This window comes from Uloborus diversus, chromosome 5 (assembly GCF_026930045.1).
Source record: "Uloborus diversus isolate 005 chromosome 5, Udiv.v.3.1, whole genome shotgun sequence".
Classification (NCBI taxonomy): Eukaryota; Metazoa; Arthropoda; class Arachnida; order Araneae; family Uloboridae; genus Uloborus; species Uloborus diversus.
The window spans coordinates 33,769,851-33,793,699 of record NC_072735.1 but is presented as its reverse complement, the minus strand read 5'-3'; positions in this window follow the sequence as shown (position 1 = coordinate 33,793,699).

Sequence of the window (23,849 nt, the reverse complement as noted above, 5' to 3'; positions counted from 1 at the left end):
TGTACATGCACATGTACCTAAAAACATATAGATGACCGAAATATCCATTTTGAACGCCTCCTCAGTTAATTATCGCAAATTATTTTGTGATGTCTTCATGCGCGTAAACTTGCGTCACTCAAAAACGTTATGAAATAGTAAGTTCAAAACTCATACGTAATGATCTAAAAGTTCGAGGACAAGTTGCATAAAACCTTACCCTGAATAGTTCACATTATCGAAGCACATCTATCTACAAAATAGTCAGCTTGAACGACTATGCACTTCTGCCAACGTTCGTATAGCTTTTACAAGCACTCTTGGAAGAAATTTTTCGCAACCTTCTGTAAGGCCTCTTGCGTTGCTGCTTTGACTTCATCGTGGGTAAGAAGGCGACTTTCATGTTAAGGGTGCACGGTTCGATTGGTCAATAATCTGGTAAGACAAACAAATAACATAACGTTTCGTCGAACTTAGCTCCGTTTGACTTTTACCTGTTCCCAGCAAAAAAACATTTCCATGGACGCCGCTTTCTTCCATCAGGAGAAGATAAAGCTGCATCATAGAAAATAGCGAATAATGGCTTCCAGGAGTGTTTCCAAAAGTTATATGAACTCTGGCAGAAGTAGGTAGCCCCTCAAGCTGACCTTTTGAAGGTGAATGTGCTTCGGTAATGTAAACTATTCTGGATAAGGTTTTATACAGCTTGTCCCCAAACTTTTGGATCGTACTACATATTATCTGTATAGGGTGAAGCTTCTCCTTTTTTGACTGCTGTATGATGAAAGAGAAAGAACAACAGTCAAAAATAAAAATATAAAAAGAAGGGAAAAAAGGGAAGAAAAGCAAAGAGACTGTTTAATAACTAATTGATTTTTTTTTTTTTTTTTAAATTGAACATATAACTAAGATTTCAGTAATATTGTAATAATGTATGGATTTAGGTACATTAAACATAGTTAAAAAACATTAAATTATGTTGTTTAATCATTCAAAAAAAAAAAAAAAATAATAAAACTATGAAACCGTCAACAAATTACGCAATTGAAGTGGAAAGATTGCACGTAGACATTTTTTAGTCATCAAACTAAACAAAAAAGCTAACAGATAAATTGCAATATTAAATCAAAACAGGAATATTTTTATATTTATTTAAAATTTATGAATAGAAAAGTTTGCATTTTTCATAAAAACTATAACAGTGACATAGATTTTGCTGAAAAAAGAAATAACCATGAAAAGAGCGAGGTTCTTCAAACGCAGCTACAATAAACAAACTCAATATTTACACCAATTTAATAACTGAATACATATACTACTTGATCTAATGTTTGCACACATAATATTGAACAATTTGATTGTTTAATCTTTTATGAAGCTTTACAAACAAGTTCAAATTATTTTTTTAAATTTAGCAATAATTTTCTAAAATTTAAAAAACTGCATAATAGAAAATCCTTGAAACTTTTCCATAAAAAACAAAAGTAACTTATTCATTGATTTTATATAAATATGTACATAAAATACTTACTTGCAACAGAAAAAAAAAATCGATCGCTATTAAAGATGCAAAAAAGATGGCGCATTACGAAATATAGGTGAAACAAGTATTAGTACAGTAAAATTAGGCCAAAAAATGGCAAAACCCAAACATCCAAAAAAAAAGTGAAACCTGTTGCAAATTACTTCTTACCCTTCCAGCAAGAAGGGGTAAAAAGTCCCAGCACTTTGCGCGTCGGGTTTTGGGGGGAAAGGGGGGGGGACGAAATAATCCTCTATTTAAATAAAAATAATTTCTATTACTTAAAAAAATACTCAAAAGTCGCAGAAATCACACTCTATAATAGTAAAATAATAAACTATCCCGGAAAAAAATTCTAATTAACAGCGGGTGCACAGGCGGGGGGGGGGGGGGGGGGCTCATAAATCAACTTTGCGTCATTGAAATTTTTAAGGCAGTTTTTTCAAGGGGTATTTCTTTCTTTTTTGAGGGCTTTTATTCTGGATGGATACTCCGTCACACTTAAGGGGTGCGCGATCGCTTTTGGGGAGGGGGGGGGGACCCTGAATTTAAATTCTTAAATGAACTGTTGCAGTGAAGTTCACGAAAAAATTTCCCTGATTCAAACTTTTCGAAGTACAAAATGCCACATAATGATATGGTAATGTCAGAATGATAATTCTAAAAGATCTAAGCGAGCTCAGTAACCAAATTATTTGTAATTGGAGTTATTAAACTGTTTAGAGCGCTGGAAAACAAAATTCCTATGCAGCTTAAAAAAAGTCCAAATTGACCAAAGTTTCCCTACTTCTAGATTAACTTACTTCAACTTTTCTACAATCTTTTGCCATCACCGTAAGGGGGGACAAACCAAAATTGCCAATAGTGAGACGGGCAATGTTGCAATTCTGCACCCTCTAAGTCGGTGGGGGTTCTCATTGACAAACACCGAGCTACCTCTATTTTACGCAGCTGGTTATGTGAATTATGATAAATATGCAGACATATACTTGCAACACTATCTCAAACTTTTGAGTACATTATGCGATAAAAAAAAAAATTTGATCACATCAAACAATAGCTAAAACATCAGCTATCCAACGATCTAACGCAGTGACAAATTCAGGTGGTCTAGAACCTGTAGTGATTCAACGATAGAACAAGTCTTGATGAGAGCAATGAGCAATTCAACAATAGAATGCTAAATATTTACACCTTTTTGTCTCCCATTTTGGAAATCACAATCCGTTTCAAAAGCCCCCAGAAGTTTCTTCCCTCTCAAGTTGGTAGTGGTATTGCTCGCTGATGATAAGGTGAGTTGCGATGAGACCTTTAACGTACGGGTACAAAGGATATTGAAGGCAAGCAATTTTGTGGCATTTCTTTGCAAAGGAGGTAAACAGTTATGTCTTTAGCTTCTGTTGCGAGAGTAGTTACTATCTGTAAAGATGTGTAAGCCCAAACCATCTTTTACACCGAATGGTATGAACAGTAAAGATGGAATAACAAATTGTTAAAAACTTCTGGTACGAGTTATGCGCTGATCCTCCATCAGTATTCGATGAATCTGGTTTCAGAAGGAAAGAAATCTTGTATCGTTAAAGTGCTATTATCTGAAGCAAAAGGTTCATCCACCATCACAGAACGAACAGCTGGTGTCATGTATGAGGCAGTGAGAAGCAAAGGGATGTAAGCGGACATTTTCAAGTTTTGAATAAAACTCGTTTAAAGATAACATCCTAGGTAGGCTTTCACTGATTTTCTTTTCTAAATCATGCTGTATAGAAGCAACTACCAGGTCTACTAGTACCATCTCTTGCTTCAAGATAGAGGAGAGGTTCACCAACCATTTGTACTGGTTATCTCCAAATTTTTAATCTTGCCACTTACATCCCTTTGCTTCTCACTGTCTCATATGTAATAAATGGAAGATACCTGCTTGGTCATATTTTTGGTAATGATCTGTAAACTTTAAGGAAATATTCCAGCAATGCAGTGTATAGGTAACTTGTAAGTATGAGAAAGCTAGTGTCATTTTTTATGGGTGCAAAGAAAGCAACACAGAAATATAATCTGCGTCCTGTTACAACAGCCAAGCCTTCTGCTCTAGAAGACTTTCTGCGTCTCAAATCTTGTGCTTGCTCTGAAGGGTTCATTGGATATAGTGAATGTTTGAAAAGTCTGAAAATGGACTGAAGTGCTCAATTATATGCTCAAACTGTGTTAGACATAGCTGCAACAATTACGATTTTGCTGAGGATCTAGATTCCAAAAAACATCTTGACTTTTTGTTACAAGATTAGGAAAAATTATTTGAAAGCAAAAAACAGATCAGCGTAATTTTTCTGGTTATTTAATCGAATGTGCACCATCAGAGAGGGTGAGGGGGGGAGGATAATATTTTAGTATATAATTTTGTTTTGGGAGATGAGCTATGTTCTTATGGGGTGGACAGTCCTGATTTAATGCATTTTAGATTTACATGGAATAATACTTCTACTTGAAATAAAAGGGGGGGGGGGGGTGAGGATTTATTTTATTTGACGGAGGGGGGGTGCTGTAGCTTTGAGGTGCACCATCGATCTTGGAGGATGGACGCACTCGATTTCTAACTTTAACTTAGCATAAAATAATGTTTCCGTATGAAATGTATGGAGAGGGGGTTCGGGGGTACTGCTTCGTTTTACGGGGATAGGGGGGCTCTGTAGCATTAGTGGGTTATGTCATCCCTCTTGGGGGTCAAACACCTTTAATTTCATGCTTTTAAATTTAGTATAACACAATATTCTCACTTTAAATTTACTCTAAAAATTCTGGAAAAATACCCAAAACAGCAATTTTTAGATGCCCCTCATTCAAAAACCCGACGCACAATGGGGTGGGACTTTTTACCTGTTCTTATTAGGAGGGTAATAAACAATTTGCACCAGGTTTAGCTTTTTTTTTTTTTTTTTTTTTGGATGTTTGGGTCCGACCCCTATTTTTACTGTACTATATGAGAAATACGCAAAATGACATTTTTTGAGCGAAATAAATTATCGCTAAATATTTAAGAAATGCTTGAAACGACGAGGGAGGGTTAGGGAGGTCACCCTCTGATTTCGGAGTAACTCACACTTCGGCCCCAACCTCGGCCTCGTTTTTTTAGTACAGAACCGCTACCATCAACGCCTCGGAAAAGTTTCTGAATCTACTTCAGCACTTCCGAAGAAAAAATTCAAAAGTCCCATTGATTTCCGAATTATGTCACAATTCGAAACGTCTTTAATCAATTTCTTACATTAATGCTCTAAATTCTTTCTAAACAATAGATAAAGTTTGAAAAAAAAATCTCTAATTTTATGAATGGTGTTAGTTTTAAAGAACTCAGAAGTACAACTAGAGTTTAATTTCAAAAATTGAGGGAGTGGGAGGAGAGGCCTCGCAATGTTCTCGGAAATTCAAAAAATAGTCGTAAAAAATAAAGTTCAAAATAATCATAAACATTCAGCAGAAAAACCCTTTCAAAACTTGCACCCGAGTTTGTTTTGACGTGCAGTGGCGGATTTAAAATATAGCAAATGTTGCAATTGCGCGAGAAGCCCCATAACCATAGGGGCACCGTAGGAGTTACAAAAATGCTTCTGATAAATGTTTTACAACTTCTGTGATAGAGAAATAGGGCCCCAAAATGTATTTCGACGGGCCCAAAACTTGTAACTCCGCCGAAGCGATACAGAAAAGACTGCATTACTGTGATTCATATTACAAATATCGAAAAATTAAAAATTACCGTCGGTTCTACGGGAATCTAATAAAATGAAACAAAAACCGGTTTCGCCATTTCATATTTGTTTCCATGGTCTCCAATTCGGCAATATATCACCCAATGATCGTCAGTCTGAGACGCTATATTAGTTTTGCATTGAAATAAGTGATTAATAACTTTAAAAAATGAGTAAACAGGCTTTTCAGAACACTCGATCGAAAACAAAAAGGGAAGTGCACAACTGGAACGTACGCACACCTCACATGCGAAATTTATCCTTCTACAGCTTATCATTTTTGAGTTATGACTTCTAAGAGATACGCACGTACATCCAGCTGCAAGAAACAACGCAATAATTAACTTGTTTGGTACCTGAATGCTGTATGAAAAACTCTTTCAGGGGTGACTAAAATGGAAATTCATACTGAAATTTAATTAAACAATTTTATATGAAAACAATAACTCCCTTTACTTTGTATTAAAAAGTAAACCAGCAAAGGTTTTTTTTTTTTTTTTTTTTTTTTGTCAAAAACATCGGCCAATTCCATCGGCTTTTCGATGTTTTTAAGGCCGATGGGCCGATGTTTTCTGCAAACTAGCATCGGCCGCCGATGCCGATGGCTAAATTGTTGAACCATCGGCGCCGATGCATCGGCCAGGCCGATGCATCGGTTGAGTCCTAAAAAAAATTGAGATATTTCAGTTGCATTTGCTCCAGTTAGACGCGCTCCCACAATTTGGCCTCTTTTAAAGTTTGAGAGGTCCGACATTTCACATGCTTGAAAAAAAAAATCCAAGTCTTCCAGAACTTCAATTAAGTCACCCTGTACAACCAGAATATGTACATTGCTATTTATATATATAAAAAAAGATACCTAATTTTGCCCTTCATTACTTACGAAGCACATTCAAAAATGTCACTTTTATTCATAGGTGTTTCCATTATTTTGATAACTACCTGTAGTTATTATGTAAGTAAAATTTCCATTGTTGCTGTATTCTTTCAAAGATGTTCTTCTTTGCTGTATCCGTTTATTTTTTCTCGTCTCACGGCGCGAGTTCTGGAGGATTAAGCAAGTAGGTGGCCGTCTGTAACTTTGTACAAGAGCGTGAACAGTTAAATATCTGTACTTAGTTGGTTGAGTGACACTTTGACGTTTAATCTACTTATTTAACTCCAAACATAAATGTATAAATATACACTTCAGTCCTAAGAAGTTTACGGTTATAAATCTAAGACATTATTTAAAGGCTGGAACTTGAAATTGAAAGCTGTCTCGTTCTAAAAGAATGTTGGCAAGAAGCTTTCCGAGGGAAAGCAAAACTTCTTTTTTTTTCTTTCTAATTTATGTTTTCTGATATAGTCAGTATTGTTTTTTTTTTCCTTTTTTTATCTTTAATTTTGGAAAATAACCTTGCTTTTTAAAATTGTTGAAAAACAGCCAATGTCTTGCTACTGAATAATCTTAAGAATGACAGAAAAATACTGCCGTGACTGAAAACAAATATTGTTGAATTTATCGGAAGAGGAAAAGGAGCATTTTGACAAGATGACGAAAAGACACTTTGTTTCTCTGGCACTGTGTCAGAGAAACCTTCAGGAAACAGACGTTGACATAACCTTATGTAAAACGCGTTATTCATTCAAAATAGATTGGGATTCATGAAAACAGATTTAGAATTAGGAATGCTGGGAGGAATTGGACAGCGCTGCATTTATGCCGAAATAAATTGTGAAAACATTGTTCTAGCTTGTCCAGCAGGTGTGAATGCTCAATTAGAGTTCGAAATATTTTATTTCCTTTCTAATGCGGTAGATGCTTTATCCTTTTGCAGACTTAGTGCGATTCCTCAGTGTGACCCAGTCTTTCAATTGCGAAGGTTAATTTTGACATCCAGTAACAGATGGAGGTCCCTAGGCTTTCTTTGATGCAAAACTGCACTAGGGATTTAATTTTTACCAGTGCATTCAAAGCCAAACGAATGCCTGAGGAATATTATTTTACATGCCGCATAATCTTACAACATGGGCACTGTCAATATTTTCTAACCTCGAACATCCACCGACTGGCCACCAAGGATCAGAACCCGGATCCAACGGCTTGCCAGACGCACGTTTTTTAGCAACACGCGCCCCCCCCCCCTCCCCCACTCCAACATTAAACTTGTTTAGTCATTAGTCAGTTTTTTAGTTAGTTTAGTTTTAGTCAACATTAGCTTGTTTAGCATCATTAAGCTTTTCCAACATTAATCTCTTCATTATTCCTTTTTACTTTTTATACTTATGGATTCGTGAAACTGCAAACATTTTTTTTTTTTTCGAAATTTAATTCAGAAAATTGGTCTTTTAAAGAATGCCGTCTTGAACTTACCCCCGCTAAATTGTGGAAAGCGTTAATTTTTGAAAGAAAATAAATTAACTTATCGTTTTGCAATTCGAATGCAGGGACATTCCAAACTGAAATTTTTGAGAAGGAAGAAGACAAAATACGGGTATGCACACATATGTACAATGAAAAGAGTCATTCGGGCAGTTAAAAATTGCTATAATGCAGTTATGTCTTCAATTTGCGGAATCGTCAGAAAAAAATTGCCTAATTGGGAAAAAAAACTTTTGGGAAGTCGCAGTGACCTCCCATGACCTCCCAGCGGGACGTCTTTGATCTAATGTAAACCAGCTAGTCATATTTCTTGGCAAATTTTAAATACAGGGTGTTCGAATCAAATGTACCGAATTTGGACAATAATTCACAACATACGCACATATGCACATACGCACATACATACATGCATACATACAGACGTCACGAGAAAACTCGTTGTAACTAACTCGGGAATCGTCAAAATGGATATTTCGCGTGTCTATACGTTCTTAGGCACTTATCCACGTGTGGTCGACTCGAAAAAAAAAAAACTCAACATTCATTCGGTGGTGAGCAAAATAGAAATTAAGGCCGATTTTTGAGTGAAAATTTTTTCGCGAATACAATACTTCTTTTTTTTTGTAAAAGGAAGTAAAAATCAGTACACTTCCACGTAAACTCCCTTCGTAGCTTAGGGAGCTTAGTGACATTTTCTCTACACTTAACGTTCGGAAACAGTTTAGTGCCATTTTTTGTTGCTCTTACCCTGGGAGTGGATTTCTTTTATTAACTGATCGAAAAATTCTTTGTTCTGTTATCAAGAATTCGGGTTCTGAATTGCATACCAGAGAACAATTTGTGATTTCTCTTACGATGACGCCATCTTTCTCTTTGTTTACTCATAAAAAGCACAGGACACGTCAAAAGCAAAAGAAAAAAAAATGCAGTCAAATTTGGCCAATATCAACCTCGCACCGCTTAAGTAGACTGTCCGAATTCAGTACATTTGATTCGGACACCTTGTACTTCCTTTAGCTTAATTCCATTCTTAGAATCTAAAAATTCTTTTAAACAAAATATTTACGCAGACAAATAGAAATAACACTTGCTACGGTTGCATTCTATCTATACGCATTTAATATTGATGCACCTATTTTTACTTCCTTTCACAAAAAAGGAAGTATTGTATTCGCGAAAAAGATTTCGCTCAAAATTCGACCTTAATTTCCATTTTGCTCACCCCCGAATGAATGTTGAGTTCTTTTTTCAACCTGACCACACACGGATAAGTGTCTAAGAACGTATAAATATTCGAAATATCCATTTTGACATTCCCCGCGCTAATTACAACGACTTTTTTCGTGACGTCCGTATGTACGTATGTATGTATGTGCGTATGTATGTCGTATAACTCAAGAACGGTAAGTCCTAGAAAGTTGAAATTTGGTACGTAGACTCCTAGTGAGGTCTAGTTGTTCACTTCCCCTTTTGGTTGCTTTCGAGTGTTTTTAAGGGAGTCTTTTGCCCCTTTTTGGGGGGAAGTCATTGTTAATTTCGATGTATACTCAAGTGGTGTTATAATTTCACGGACACAGCGATATATCGCCAGTCTTTTGGTCGCCAAGTTTGTTGCCAACTTGGCGACAAATTTGGCGATTTTTTTTTTTTAATCTGGTTTCAATTTGGTCATTGGTGGTGATATTTAGAGAGTAAACTATTGAATTACATTAAAATTGCCACTAATGGGAAAACGACATTAAAATAGGAGTAAAAGGAAGTCATGTGATGCACACATCAGCTCGTTTTCCTTGAACATAGGGAGCGTCCATTGTAGCATGGTACATGATAGACAGGGGCACCCCGAACTTAAATTTTTAGCAGGGCGGAATTCGTTATTTGCCGAATGAAACTCCGAAATTTTGAGGAATAATAAAATACTGGTATCCATACATCAAATGAAGCAGTGAGAAGCAAAGGGATATATGTAAGGGGGAAAATTAAAAATTTGCAGATAACCAGTACAAATGGGATTTTAGTCGCTCCTCTGCCATGGGGCAAGAGACAGTACTAGCTCTGGTAGTTGCTGTTATAGGGCATTTTTTAGAAAAACTTGTCAATGAAAGCCTGCCAGTGACCAGAACTTTAAATGCGTTTTACTCAAAACTTTAAAATGTAGTCTTACTTTCTCACTGCCTCAAATGAAAAGAGACATTCGAGCATTTAAAAACTGCACTATTGCAGCTCTGTTGTCAAATTTCCCGAATCGTCACGCAAAATTTGCCGAATCAGGAAATTATTGGAAGGTCACGGTGACCTCCTATGACCTCCTGATGACTAGTTCTACCTTAGGTCAACTGCTCAAATGCAAAGCATTTATTCAGGAGTTCCCACCCCCCTAGAGGCAAGGGCTACCCCCTAAATTTCACAAAGACCCCCAACCCCCCAAAGGCAAGAGTCCCCCCCCCCCCGTAAAAAGGAAAAAATACCCCTCGCTACAACCCCCCTAAAAATTTCAATGGCACAGTCTGCGCTATGACACCCCCTAGGTGGGCACCCCTGATTTAATCTCATTCTCTCCCGCCATTTCTCTCTTTAATCGTTCATCCTTAAAATTAAAAGCATGAAATCGCCTTCGTTTTCCAGAAACTGCTCCCCAAGTGAAGTGGATAAAAACTAGACTCTTCACTTCATTTCTCCTGTGCGTCATTCGTGGCCGTGATCACAGGAAGTGAGTACTCCAGTTTAAAATAAAAAACGTAATCGTTGAAAAATGTCTCTGATGGTAGAGCATCGACGGATTAACAAATGAGGTTAATGGTGTGCAACTTCAGAGCACGTCGTCTCAAATATCGCAAGAGCTCTAACTAATTCTAAAATGTTTGAGTTTTGGTATAGTTAGACGCGGGTTTTGATTTTGTTACCTATATCTAGGGTCCTCAACCTTTTCAAAACACGTACCCTGTTTCTGTATCATCAGGCTCGACGAGATGTCAGCCTAATCGGAAACAATGGACCCAGCCTTGGGGGGGGGGGGGGGCGGAGTACCGTTGACACTGACACAAAAAAAACAAAGAAAGAAAAGAAGAAAGGAAAAGGGGGAGGGAAACTCCGAAGAAGAGAAAACGTAAAGATTCAGTTAAAATTTACTCTTTTTATATTTACTTTGATGCATAGATGAAAACAGTCCGAAAAAAACCGGAAAATTTCGGAAAAAAATCACCAAACAGGCAATTGCTTCGCTCAAATGAAGAAGCAATTTTCTCTCGTCATACCTTGACGAGCGATTTTCAAGTTTATTAATAAAGCTAATTTGGTAATTACTAAATGAGTCAAATGTAACGTAGAAAACAATGGACTAAACAAGCAAATGATAAGCGCAAAAGCGAAACAATTTGACATATAACTGGGCTTTTTGCAATAAATAAATGGAAAATAATCAGTTGTTATTACTTAATAAAGAATATAAGGAATATTTTTTATATAATAGAACTAAGAAAGAATCCTTACATTTTCCCCTAAATGTTGTAAAAAAAATTTTTAGTCTCACATGCTTTGCTCTGGAAAAAATAAAAAAAAAATTTTTTTCAATAAATAGTTTTTGAAGAAGAAGAATGAAAACACATAGTGGAAAAGATGAAAAGATGAACTATCAACACCAGGCAAGCTTCCAACCTTTTTTTAAACAGTGATAAATCATTCTCATATCCTATCCTTATCATCTTCTGAGATTAAAACTCTTCACTGCTCGAGCAAAAACGTTTATGAAATTTTAAAGATAAGATGTTCACGGAATCAATTCTACAATCTTTTTTACGGAATATTAATAAACATTTTAATATAACGTTTAGGAAAATGTCAGAAATTTATGTCGCTTTTGCGACATTCTGTATTGCAGTGTATCCTACTGCTGCGATATGATTTTAACCGTCGTAGTACTAACCAGGAAATAATCTTATACGGCAGGACTGCGTACTAATACTGGAAAGCTGTATCAAAATGTTTCTCATACGTGTAAGAGAGAAGTATGCTTTTGTTTCAAAAATTGAAAGAGGACACAAGTATACAAGATTCTTTCAGTACGGGCAAGATTTTTTTCCAGTACTTGCACCGTCTAACCTAGCCCCACTCTTGCTACGGGGTGGAAATCCTCATATATATAACAGCGTATGATCGAGTAACGCTCCTGACGTCATCAACACTGAAACTCACGCCACGGCATGATAATTTGGTAATATGTTTTGTTAATTTTTGGCATGTAGGGAAATGCTTTATTTTGACAAGGCTGAACTGAATCCGGTCACTTAACTGTTTTACTGGGAGGAACTGTCATTTTAGGAGGATGAAGAAAACCAAAAAGGGGTCAACAATGAACGCTATCTACTAGAGTTTAGGGTTTATCAACTGGAGTAAGGGTTAACATTTCAACTATCAAAATATCATCAAACAGGCAAATTGCTTCGTTCAAATGTAGAAGCAATTTTCACCCGTCATAAATTGAATTGCGAGATAGTGTAGAAGGGAAAAACTTTTAAATAAGTAGCAATCGATTAAGCACTGTAAAAAATGCTATTGGATGCACACATTGTTTGTCCTCGTCCCTCTGTTATCGAAATATGAAGACTTAAAATCCGCCGAAGTTAAAAGAAAAAGTCACCAAATTTTGCCAGTTTCGTTGAGAAACGGAAGGCATCCTTCACACACTTCGCAAATGGAGGTCCTGCCACATGCAGACGGTGAAGTCACGTGGTACCTTACATATTTCGCCAAGTTTTTAAATTTGGCAACTTTATAGAAATTTGGCAACTTTATAGAAATTTGGCAGATTTTGAGACCTTATATATCGATAACCGGAAGACGAGGGCAAGACTTAATAAACATATTGTATATCAAAGAATAGTAAACCTACTTCGTTTCAAAAACAATTGAAAGGTGCGAAATTTACTGAAGGAAAATTATGAAATAGTCTTTTTTTTATAGGAGAATTCCACGAAAATAACTTTTTCATATTAGTTTTAAGCGTATAAAAGCTAATAACAGTAATGATAATAATATTATTAATAATAATAATAATATAATGATAATAATAATATAATCATAATACTAATATAATAATAATAATAACAATAATAATAATAACAATAAATGTAATAATAATAATAAAAATAGTAATAATAATAATAATAATAATAAATGTAATAATAATAATAAAAATAGTAATAATAATAATAATAATAAATGTAATAATAATTATTATTATAATTATTATTATTTCTTTTTTTTTCGTTTTAAATACTATTATATACTCAAATCATAAGATATCCAGAGCGATCTTACAGGGGCGGCAAATAGGGGGGTCAAGAGGGGGCGGTCGCACCCCCAAATTTTTTAAGCAGAATGATAGAAAATGGGCGAATTCAATTTATGTAAATCGAAAATCAATGTTCATTTTAAAAAATCTCGCTGGTTCTCAGTAAATATTTGATGAAACTCGACGCATTCCCAGACTAGAAAAAGTGTTTTTCGTTATTTGGATGATGACTTAACTTCATGAAGTATTTCCCGGCCTTTTCAGAACATAGAAAAGTGATAGAGAACCATAGTTAATTTTAACTGAAGAAGACATTTCGTCATTTTGGCTAAATATTTCATACTTGTGTGCCCACTGTAACGATGGCATGTTCAATATGAGTGGCTCGTGCAAAGTGGTGTGGCTGCATGGTTTTCACAAGAAAAGTCCTTGATATTATTCAATAAATTTTACGCTCATTTTTTAAGTGTATATTTATTTGATGAGTGTTTATCTTTTTTTTTCTGCTAGAAACACGTTTCAGCTGCTCAATGCATTATATGCTTTCATAGAAACTTCTTAAAAATGCATATGATTATTGAATTAAAAAAAAAAAACATATCAACAAATATCTTTTATGGCGCTCTATAAGTATACAATCTCGGAGTGACAGAAGATGGTCTTCACGAGTTAAAACCATAAAATTATTTCTCTATAACTTCAAAGCAGTGATTTGACGATTGGAAGATTTATTGCAAAACGATTCTTTCAATGGTGAAAAAGCTCATGCCCTTTACCATGTATGACTTTGTTTGAATTTTTATTCAATTTGTTTGTATTGAGGAAAGTTTTTGAAAAATGCTTTACTCTATCAAAACATCTTCAATCCACTACCCTTAATTTTCAGACTATTCAAACCACAGTTCCATCTACAATTGATCTGTGCAGCATACTACCATAGTTCAATCTACAATTGAAACTGAAACTAGATTTTACATAGATGCATATTTCAATCAATCGTGAAACCTTTCAAAAAAATTCTTCCTCCGAGCTAATTTTAAAAAGGTGCGAAAAAAAAAAAAGTGACGAAAACCTACACACACAATGTAAAGTCAAACATTGTTTTCTTAATATTTTGTATGAAGTAATCAATTCAGTTTCGAATGAAATTAACACAAGATTTGATGATATTTTTTTCTGTATGGTTGGCTCTATATTATCTGGATTGGATGTTGAAAACAAAAAATAAAATGTTTCAATTTTGAGTAAAATTTTTAGCACGAGGCAAGAAAAATTACAAGCAATATACCGACAGACCAGTTATCACATCCAGAGACTGCAGTTTCGTCCTTGTTATGGACTCATCAGTCTGGAATAGTGAATAACAGAGCTGGATGCAGAGGACATCTCATTGAAGCTGAGAGCGCCTATGAGACTAGATTATTCAACGATGTAAAATTAAGCCCTTCACAATTTTTGAAGTTGCCTGGGTGATTTTGAAGAGCAAGATATAAAAAGTGTTTTCATACATAACTTTGTTACTTCAATTATTTTTTTAACTTTTCCTATCAGCTCAGCTAGTAGAGAAAGATTTCTTTGTCTCAGGAGGTTAGAGAATTATTTTCGAAACACAATGGGCAAAAAAAATTTCTATTTAGTTGTATTGGTAAAACAGCACGACACTGGGCACTGACAGATTAGTAACACGATTTCCTGCTCTTCCGAATTCCAAAAATCATGCATTAAAACTTTTCCAAGAGGTATAAAAACTTTAGTATCGAGATGTTTTGTGCGATAACGTATTAGAAAATGAGTCAAATTTTTTATTGTTTCCAAACACAAATTTTTATTCATAGTAAACCGATTTTATGACCACTCCCTGTTAGATAATGTGTGTTTTGTACCACACTGTAGTAATACATATTTAAGAAACTCGACCCCCCAAATGAAATGCTGAAATGCCGCCCCTGCGATCTTACAATGTGCTAAAACTAATTTCAGGCATAAAACTCTGTGTAATAGACAAAAATGTTTAAGACAAAAGTGAAGTATGCAAATTTTACGAGTGACGACAAAACTGCCGTGTATGCTACGACAAATACAAATGAGTTGTCAACGTAATTAATGTAAAAGGTGAAAATAATTGATCGTGTTCTTTTGAGTACTTTGTAGTACTAGGTCTGAGTTGAGGAAACTTCTGAAACATGAATTCAAGTTTGCTAAGAGATGAGATAATGAATGGGAAGAACAGCCGTACAGTCATCAATATCAAGACCTTGAGTCACAACAGGTGAGGGAAAAGGCTGATTCATGATCGAAAGAGATTCGGAATTGCTGAACTTCGCCACAATGCGGAAGATGACGTGAAGTCAAAACTGTTCTTCAACTAATCTAACCAGGAGCGTCCGGAACTTAAATTTTTGGGAGAACGAAAAATCTCAATTTGCCGATTGGAACTCCAAATTTTGCCGAATAGTGCTCCAAATTGTATCGAATGATGATAATTTCACCGAATGGAGCTCCAAGTTTCGCCGAATGATGATAATTTCATCGAATGGAACTCCAGATTTCGCCGAATGATGATAATTTCACAGAATGGAGCTGCAAATTTTGCCGAATGATGATAATTTCACCGAATAGAGCTCCAAATTTCGCCGAATGATGATAATTTCACCGAATGGAGCTCCAAATTTCGCCGAATGATGATAATTTCACCGAATGGAGCTCCAAATTTCGCCGAATAATGATAATTTCACCGAATGGAGCTCCAAATTTCGCCGAATGATGATAATTTCACAGAATATAGCTCCAAATTTCGCCGAATGATGATAATTTTACCGAATGGAACTCCAAGTCAGACAAAATTTGCGGAATAAGAAATTTTTAGGAGATCACAGTAATTTCCCGAAACATAAATAATCACGAGAGGTCACGGTGACCTCCCATCGTCCCCTGAGTCCGACTTTCCGTCAATGTGTTCAACTATATGCAGGTCGTTTGCAAAACTGCGTCATATAACCTTATACAGTCGAACTCGCTTTTAACGAGCCCTGATTTAACGAGGACCCATATTTAATGAGGAAATCGGAAAGATTTGGTGCTACAATGTTAATTCTAGGGGAGTATAACTCGCTTTTAACAAGAAAATCCCGCTTAAAATATTTTTGTAATTCATAAAATGTATTGACTTTTAGCACATCTTAATCCTTTCTTAGAAAAATGCCTTTAACATTCTGACGTCAACCGAAAGGTAATGATAAGTCATAAATATAAATCCTGTGAACATGTAATGATGGCCTTTCTTCTTCATCCTTTTTTTTTGGGGGGGGGGGAGGGAGAATTGAGGAGCAGACATGTTTTGAAAAGTTATACATTTATTGGCGAGCGAAGTGAGCAGGGGCGAGCTACCTAGTGTATCCATAATATAATTGATTTTCACTGTTTCCCGAGTTCCAACATTCGTGAGAAGGTAAATAAGTAAAGCAAAGTGGGGTAGACCGGGGCACGTTTACGCAGTGCCCTTTTTTCAAAACGAATTAATTATAACTGGAGAACCAACAGTCATAACATATTGATGCTGCTTCGTAGCAAATATCCTCACAAGTTTTTGAGCATCAGTCGAGCTTCGGTCTAGCATGCGGATAGGAAAATCTGTTTTCTGCCAAGTCGAGTAAATTTTGCGTTGAACGGTTTGAAGTCTATTGTGAATAAATAATACTTATAACTTTTCTGGGTCAGAAAGGAAATAGTTTTCAAAAATTCCAAGAAAGTGACACTACAAGCGAAGAAAAGTGCGACTCGTGCAGGGGCGGCAAATAGGGGGTGCGAGAGGGGGCGGTTGTACCCCCAAATTTTTCACTAAGAATAATATAAAATGGTAAAATTCAATTTAGATAACTTAGAAAATCATTTACCTGAATTTTCAGAACAGAAAAACTGATGGAGGATAAGTGTTTGCCTTAACTAAAGAAGTAATCTCTTCATATGGGTTAAATATTTCAAAATTGAGTAATCTATGTTATGATGGTGCGTCTTGTATGAGATAGCCGTACATTGCTGTGCAATTTTTACGCGTAAATTCCATGTCATTTTACATAAATTTTTATACTCATAATATAACTTAATGTTCATTTAGTAAGTGTTCATTGATACCATGTACTGGAAACACATTTTAGCAACTCGGTGTATCATATGCTTTCATGGAAACTTTTTGTAAAGATATGCTATTTTTGAAAAACATCTCACATCAAAAAATACTTTCACATCAACAAATGTATCTTGAGGCTCTTTACTTGACAATCTCTGAGTGACACAAGATGGTCTTCAAGAGTTATAAAAGCCCCTTGGAAGAATTACTGGAAAGCGACCTTTTCATTGATAAAAAATGTTATGTCATTTTAATATGTATGCCTTTGTCTGAATTTTTCGTTTACTTTATTTATACTGCGGAGCGTTTTTTTAAAAAATGCTACACTCTATCATAAAAATTTAATTCGCTAATCTTAATTCTTGGATTGACAATTGAAACTCTTAGTAATTTTCGCATTAATGCATACTTGAACCAGGTGTGGAACTTTGTGACAGAACTTTTCGTAACAGTTTTTAATGTATGCCAATGTGGAAGAGGTGACAAAACCCAGATGAAGTTTTAGTCAAAATATTAAATCAATATTTTGAATAAACTGATCAATTCAGTTTCTCAAGAAATTGAGGCAGGATTTAATGAGATATATTTATTATTTGTCTTAACTTCAATACTATGTAGGTCGGCTATAGAAAGCGAAAAAGAAAATATTACACTTATAAGTATTAGCATGAGGGAAGAGGATTTGTTTTGTGAATTGTGACTATACTTTTTAATGACACAAAATAAATACTAGCCTATTTAAAAACGTTTCTTGAATATTTTAAAGAGAGGAATCTAAAGGATATGTGCTTTTTTTGACATAACTTTCTTGCTTCCATTGTTTTTTGACTGTTTCAATCAGGTCAGTCATTTGAAAGATGACTTTCGTGATTAAATTGAAAAACCGACGTAAATAAAGCACACATTTACACGAAAATACAGCATATAGCTATTTCAAGGCTACAATAATGGAGCCTCTTCATTGGTGTAAAAAACTACGCACACAACCAGAAAGTTGTAGGAGAACTGAACGTCAACCAATTTTGACTTTCGTGTCTCAGGAGGTTAGAGAATTGCCTTCGAAGCGCAATGAGGCAAAGCAAGAACTTCCTCTTTAGCTATACTGGCAATAAATTAAGTTATTGGATATTGATTAACTATAGTTACAAAATTTTCTGTTCTTCCTGACTCCAAAAATAGCAGATTAAAACTTACTAAAAAATAAAAACTAATACCGAGATATTTTGTGAGATAACTTATAACAGAATAAATTTAAAGCTTCGGTCGAAAAAATTTTAATTGTTCTTTACAAACCTAATTATTCTTAACATTAAAACCATTTAATTATCAGTTCTTGTTAACCAATATGTATTTTATACCGTTCTGAGGAAATTCATGTTCAAGAAACTCGACCCCCCAAACGAAATGCTGAAATGCCGCCCCTGGACTCGTGTCATGAAGAGGGTTTCTTATCATTATCTAGCTCTCAATTATAACTTTGAGTGTTGTAACATGCATATTTATATACGTGTCTAAAACTTTAAGCAGTCGGCACTAAAAATCAGTCGTAGTTCCTCTCTAGGATTTATTTGTTTGCTAATTTTAGTAAAACCATTTAAATATTAAAGGTTTCCCTAACTAATTTATGTTTCAAAACATACAAGTTACTCGTGTAAAGATCCTAATATGTCCCTTTACTTAGCCCCGTTACCGATTATTGGCATTGATGAGAGTAATAAATTTCAGGCTTGCTCCAGAGAAGCCTTCATTCAAAAGTTTCATTATGATCGCTATTAACATTACTGTTGTAAGGCGACGAAACTTGTAACAATGTGGTCTCATATTTAATCATTTAAAGGGGAAATTACATGAAATTTGTTGGTTTCAATTTCCCCTTATTTCCCCTAACCGAAATAATAATTTCATTTTAGAATATTAATATTTCAGCGTTAAGTTGTACCTTAAGATTAAGCAAATCATTTAGTGAAATCTCAAAGTCTCTAAGTAGTCTATTTGCTTAGATATAATAAAAAACAGGCCTCAGATTTTTCCGTGACAATCAGGCCAAGTATAATAATTTAAAAAAAAGTGCTTAGTAAAAAAGATTTAAATTTTAAAAAAACTACTTTAGGTCTAAGCATAATTTCTTTTTTATTTTGACCCCATCTCAAAAAGTCTTTCATACTGTTTAAAAATCTTAACGTGTGTAAATTTTGTCGTTTAGAGAAGACTAGCAAAAATACCCGGCGTTGCCTGGGTTAGCAATAATTATGAGAAACAATCGTTACTTGCATTTGTTTTCTGTCTTAAGTGAAAGAACTTAAAACACACCTTTTTGACGTGATTTAAAATTTAGCTTCTTCCTTACTCGTAAAACTAAAGTAGCAGAAAGTAAAAAGAGCAAAATAGTATTCATTTAGAAATGAAAACACGAAATTTAAGCGTATACAAATTTGAAGAATTTCCGAAACATGAAATTAAACTTCACATGTTTAAAAAGATTTATCAGTTTATACTTTTTTTTTACATGGAGTCTTACCTTCTCTGTATGTCTATTGAAGAACGAACGCTTTAAAAAAATGTAGCCGCGCGCACGTGATCCCCTTAAACTTGCTTTCGTTATTTTGGAAACTTTCAATTATTGTGAGTTCTTGGTGCGATTTAAAATGTTACCGAATTTGCGGGAATCGTTTTGGGATACCTTGGATAATGCTCCCTCTCCTTACTTTGTAAAACGGTATGTTACTACTTTTTGTTAAAGAGATATTGTCGCCATATGCTAAGATACTTTTGGTCACTATAAAATGGCGCTAAACAATTTCATCCGAAATGTTTCCAAAATAAGTAGTAAAATTTGGCGATGGTTTGAATTTGTGCACAAAGTCACATTAATGGAAGTTTTTGTGCTGTTTATGTCTTTGCCTAATTTAGTTGCTGTTTATTTTACAGTAAAAAAAAAAGTTTTTAAAGATTCTTTGATTGACGATATTTTGTTTACATGGTGAAAGCTGACAAACATTATTACGTAGTCTTTGACTTCAAAAAGCGCGACAGTTGAAAAAAAACTGCCAAATGCATCCGCTACTGAAATCTTTCTGCATAAATTTTGGCGAGGCTTCTGTTTTTAAATTGGATAATGATTAAAAAATCCAATCAGCAAAAATAATTTTAAAAAACTTATTAATTACACTAAAGTTCCGTTTAAATGGAAAATATTCAACCAAATCTAGTTATTATTAGCCAATCTTGGGGGAAAATACGTTACTTTAAGATTTGACTTGAGAAAAGCCTCAAACAGTCAGACGAAACACAAAAACATTCAACAATGCTAACTATGAACTGGGAGTTGAGATGATACACTAAATAATGAATTGGGTTGAGGAAAGCCTTCGAACATGGAACAAAAAAAACCATAACTTGTTTTTCATACAACTTAGAAACTTCGAACAGATGCTATCTTCAGCAGAAAAATTGGCGCTTTCGATGGACATATAATGGTAATATGCGCAGGTTTTTTTCCGCCCCCATATTGGGGAATTTATGCGAAAATTGGACTAAAATTGGAATAAAAAAGGAACTATCAATCGGATTTTTTTTTGAACTGGTCTATAAACCTTCCCAGTACTAAACTGAACAAACGGCGAAAGTTTCAGCCGAATCTGCCGGGTAGTTTCTGAGATCTTAGGGAACAAATTTACCAAACTCCATTTTTATATATATATAGATTATACGATTTTCATTTTAGCGCTAGGTTCTCGCGCAGCCAGAATTTACCTTCTTGCAGGTGAGGCCGTAACCATGTCAAGATGGCCGTAACCATCTTGACATGGATATAAACTGTTATTTTAGAATTTGATGACTGAAGGGGGAGAGAGGAGAAGCAAGAACTGTGACAGCCCGCATTTTGGTTGAAATAAAAATATAAGCTGAATTGTGACAGTTTGTGACTAAAGTGGAGAGAAGGGTAGCAGGAAGTGTGACACACCACATTTCGGTTCAAATAAAAACCTTTTTTATAACAATGTGTTTATGTAATATAGCGTGATATGTGACAAGAGGAGCGGAGGGGATGAGTAAAAGTATGACATTTTGTCACTAAGCGGAGAGAGGAGCAAGTAAGAAGTGTGACACCTCTCATTTGGGTTGAAATAAAAGCATTTTTAAATAGGTTGCATTTAGGTAAAATAGCGTGTAATGTGACAAAAGTAATCTTAAATAAATTTTAACATAGAGTATATAGGGATAAAGTTGGGACTTTTACCACTAGTCGTTATAATGGAATGGCCTTTATAATGAGTGGTCGTTATAAAGGGCGTCGACTGTTAATGTAATTTAAAGATATTTTTCACATTAAAACTAAAACAATTTAATTTTAAGAAGTTTTATTTCACATGCGAAAAGTAATACACGCACGAAATTTTGTTTGTGCAAAGTTTTGTACGTACGAAATGTTGACTGCGCGAAGTTTTGCCCAGGCGAAATTTTGACCGCGCGAAGTTTTGCCCAGGCGAAATTTTGACAGCACGAAGTTTTGAGCATGCGAAGTTTCGGCCGCGAAGTATTGTCCAGCAAAGTTTCGGCCGCCAAGTTTTGACCCATTACCGTGAGAGCTTCAAGTCTTTAGTACAGAGACTGTAAGGTACAAAAGGAGTATGGAAAAAGGCTGGGAAGGGTGGATTTTCAAGGCACAGTATTGATGATTAAAATCGACTATTTTCAATTTTGTGATACCTTTTTTGTGCATTACTCTGCTAATCATTTTACAGGCTTAAAACCACATTCTAACGATTTTTCTTTTTCTTTTTTTGTTTATGAGAAAGAATCATATGACAAGGCTCTGGCTTGGACAAAGCTTGACTAAAAGCTGCTGTAATTGAATGATTTACCGCCCCTGTAGCTGTCTTTGTCACTCAAGAAACAAAATACACCTCTCTTTTTTTTTCTTCAACTCTGACGATATCTTTTGCACCAAAAAAGTAACGAACGCATCAAACTAGAATGCAGCTGTTGGAATCTTCATACCTTTAGATAAAAGAAAGAAAGAAATGGATTGACATAAATCGTCAGCAGGGAATGGAATCTTCACTGAATGGGCCATCCTTCAGCAAATTAAAAGATGATGTTCATTTTGCCCCACCCACCAAACTTTCCTCGATCTCAGGATTCCGAAAATTTCATTAGAAGACGTCCTAGAGCACTTTGAGATAAGAGGAGGCGGAGGACGGAGAAAGGCAATCATGATGACTGAGGTAAGAACTTATTCCCTTGCAAAATTTGATATCTCGATATCGGGCTCTATCTACAGGAAAGTCGAAAGATACTTTGTCTAACACGATTATATGAATAAATTACATGAATTGCCCGTCAAAAAATATTATTTAAAATATGCGTAAACCAGAATTTTTATTACCGCGAAACAGTATCGTAGACTCCCAGTATGTCGGATTCCGTGCGGAAGGTGTTCTGTATAAAATGATTTTATGAAAAAATTACATGAATAAATAATATGAATAGTTCATCAAAAAGCTGTGTTTACAATCTGCGTAAACCTGAACTTTTATTAGCTCGAAACAGTATCATAGACTCCCAATGTGTCGGACTCTATGCGGAAGATATTCTGTATGAAATGATTATATGAATGAATTAAATGAATTGCCCGTCAAAAAAATATTATTTAAAATATGCGTAAACCAGAATTTTTATTACCACGAAACAGTATCATAGACTCCCAATATGTCGGACTCTATGCGGAAGATATTCTGTCTAAAATTATTTTATGAAAAAATTATATGAATAAATAATATAAATAGCCCATCAAAAAGCAGTTTTTAAAATCTGCGTAAAATCGAACTTTTATGAGTGCGAAACAGTATCATAGACTTCCAATATATCAGACTCTATGCGGAAGATATTCTGCTTGAAATGATTATATGAATAAATTATATGAATAACCTACAAGAGTATTTACAATCTACGTAAACCGGAAATATTGTCAGCATGAAATAGTATCATACGCTCCCAATATGTTGGACTCGATGCGGAAGATATCCTGATTAAAATGATTTTATGAAAAAAATATATGAATAAATAATATGAAAAGCCCATCAAAAAACAGTTTTTGTAAAGCCCATCAAATAACAGTTTTTACTATCTGCGTAAACCGGAACTTTTATTAGCGCGAAACAGTATCATGGACTCCCAATGTGTCGGAATTTATGCGGAAGATATTTTGCCTGAAATGATTATATGAATAGCTCACAAGAGTATTTACAATTTACGTAAACCAGAAATATTGTTAGCGTGAAACAGTATCATACGCCCCCACCCCTCCGAGCACAAACCTCGTCTACTCAAGACAAAATGATCTTAATATTGGAAAAATATTGTCTCTTGGAAAGAAATTACAACTAGCTATAAATCTGAAGAAAAAAAAATTGTAATACACACAAAAACACGCAAACAAACACAAAAGGATTTTTATAACACGCAAGAGATCGAATTATTTGAAGATCAAAGACTTCTGGACAATTAGAGGGGGTGTATCGTGCATTGTTAATAGTACCACCGACCTGCGTGAAATAAGAAAGAATACTTTTAACTGTTGGAAAGTTGAGCTCTAATTGAGCTGTAGGGTTAGAGACAATTCAATATATGCATTGTGTATTTTACTATTATTGATTTTTTATTATGACATTTGTTCTTTCATATTACATTTGTTCGCAATGCGTTTTTATAAATAACACAATTTTGTACAAAATTATGAAATGTGACGACAAAACATCAATTTCAAACATTTTTTGAAAAATTTCAAATACTGGCATTGATACTGGTATTCCGGTATCATG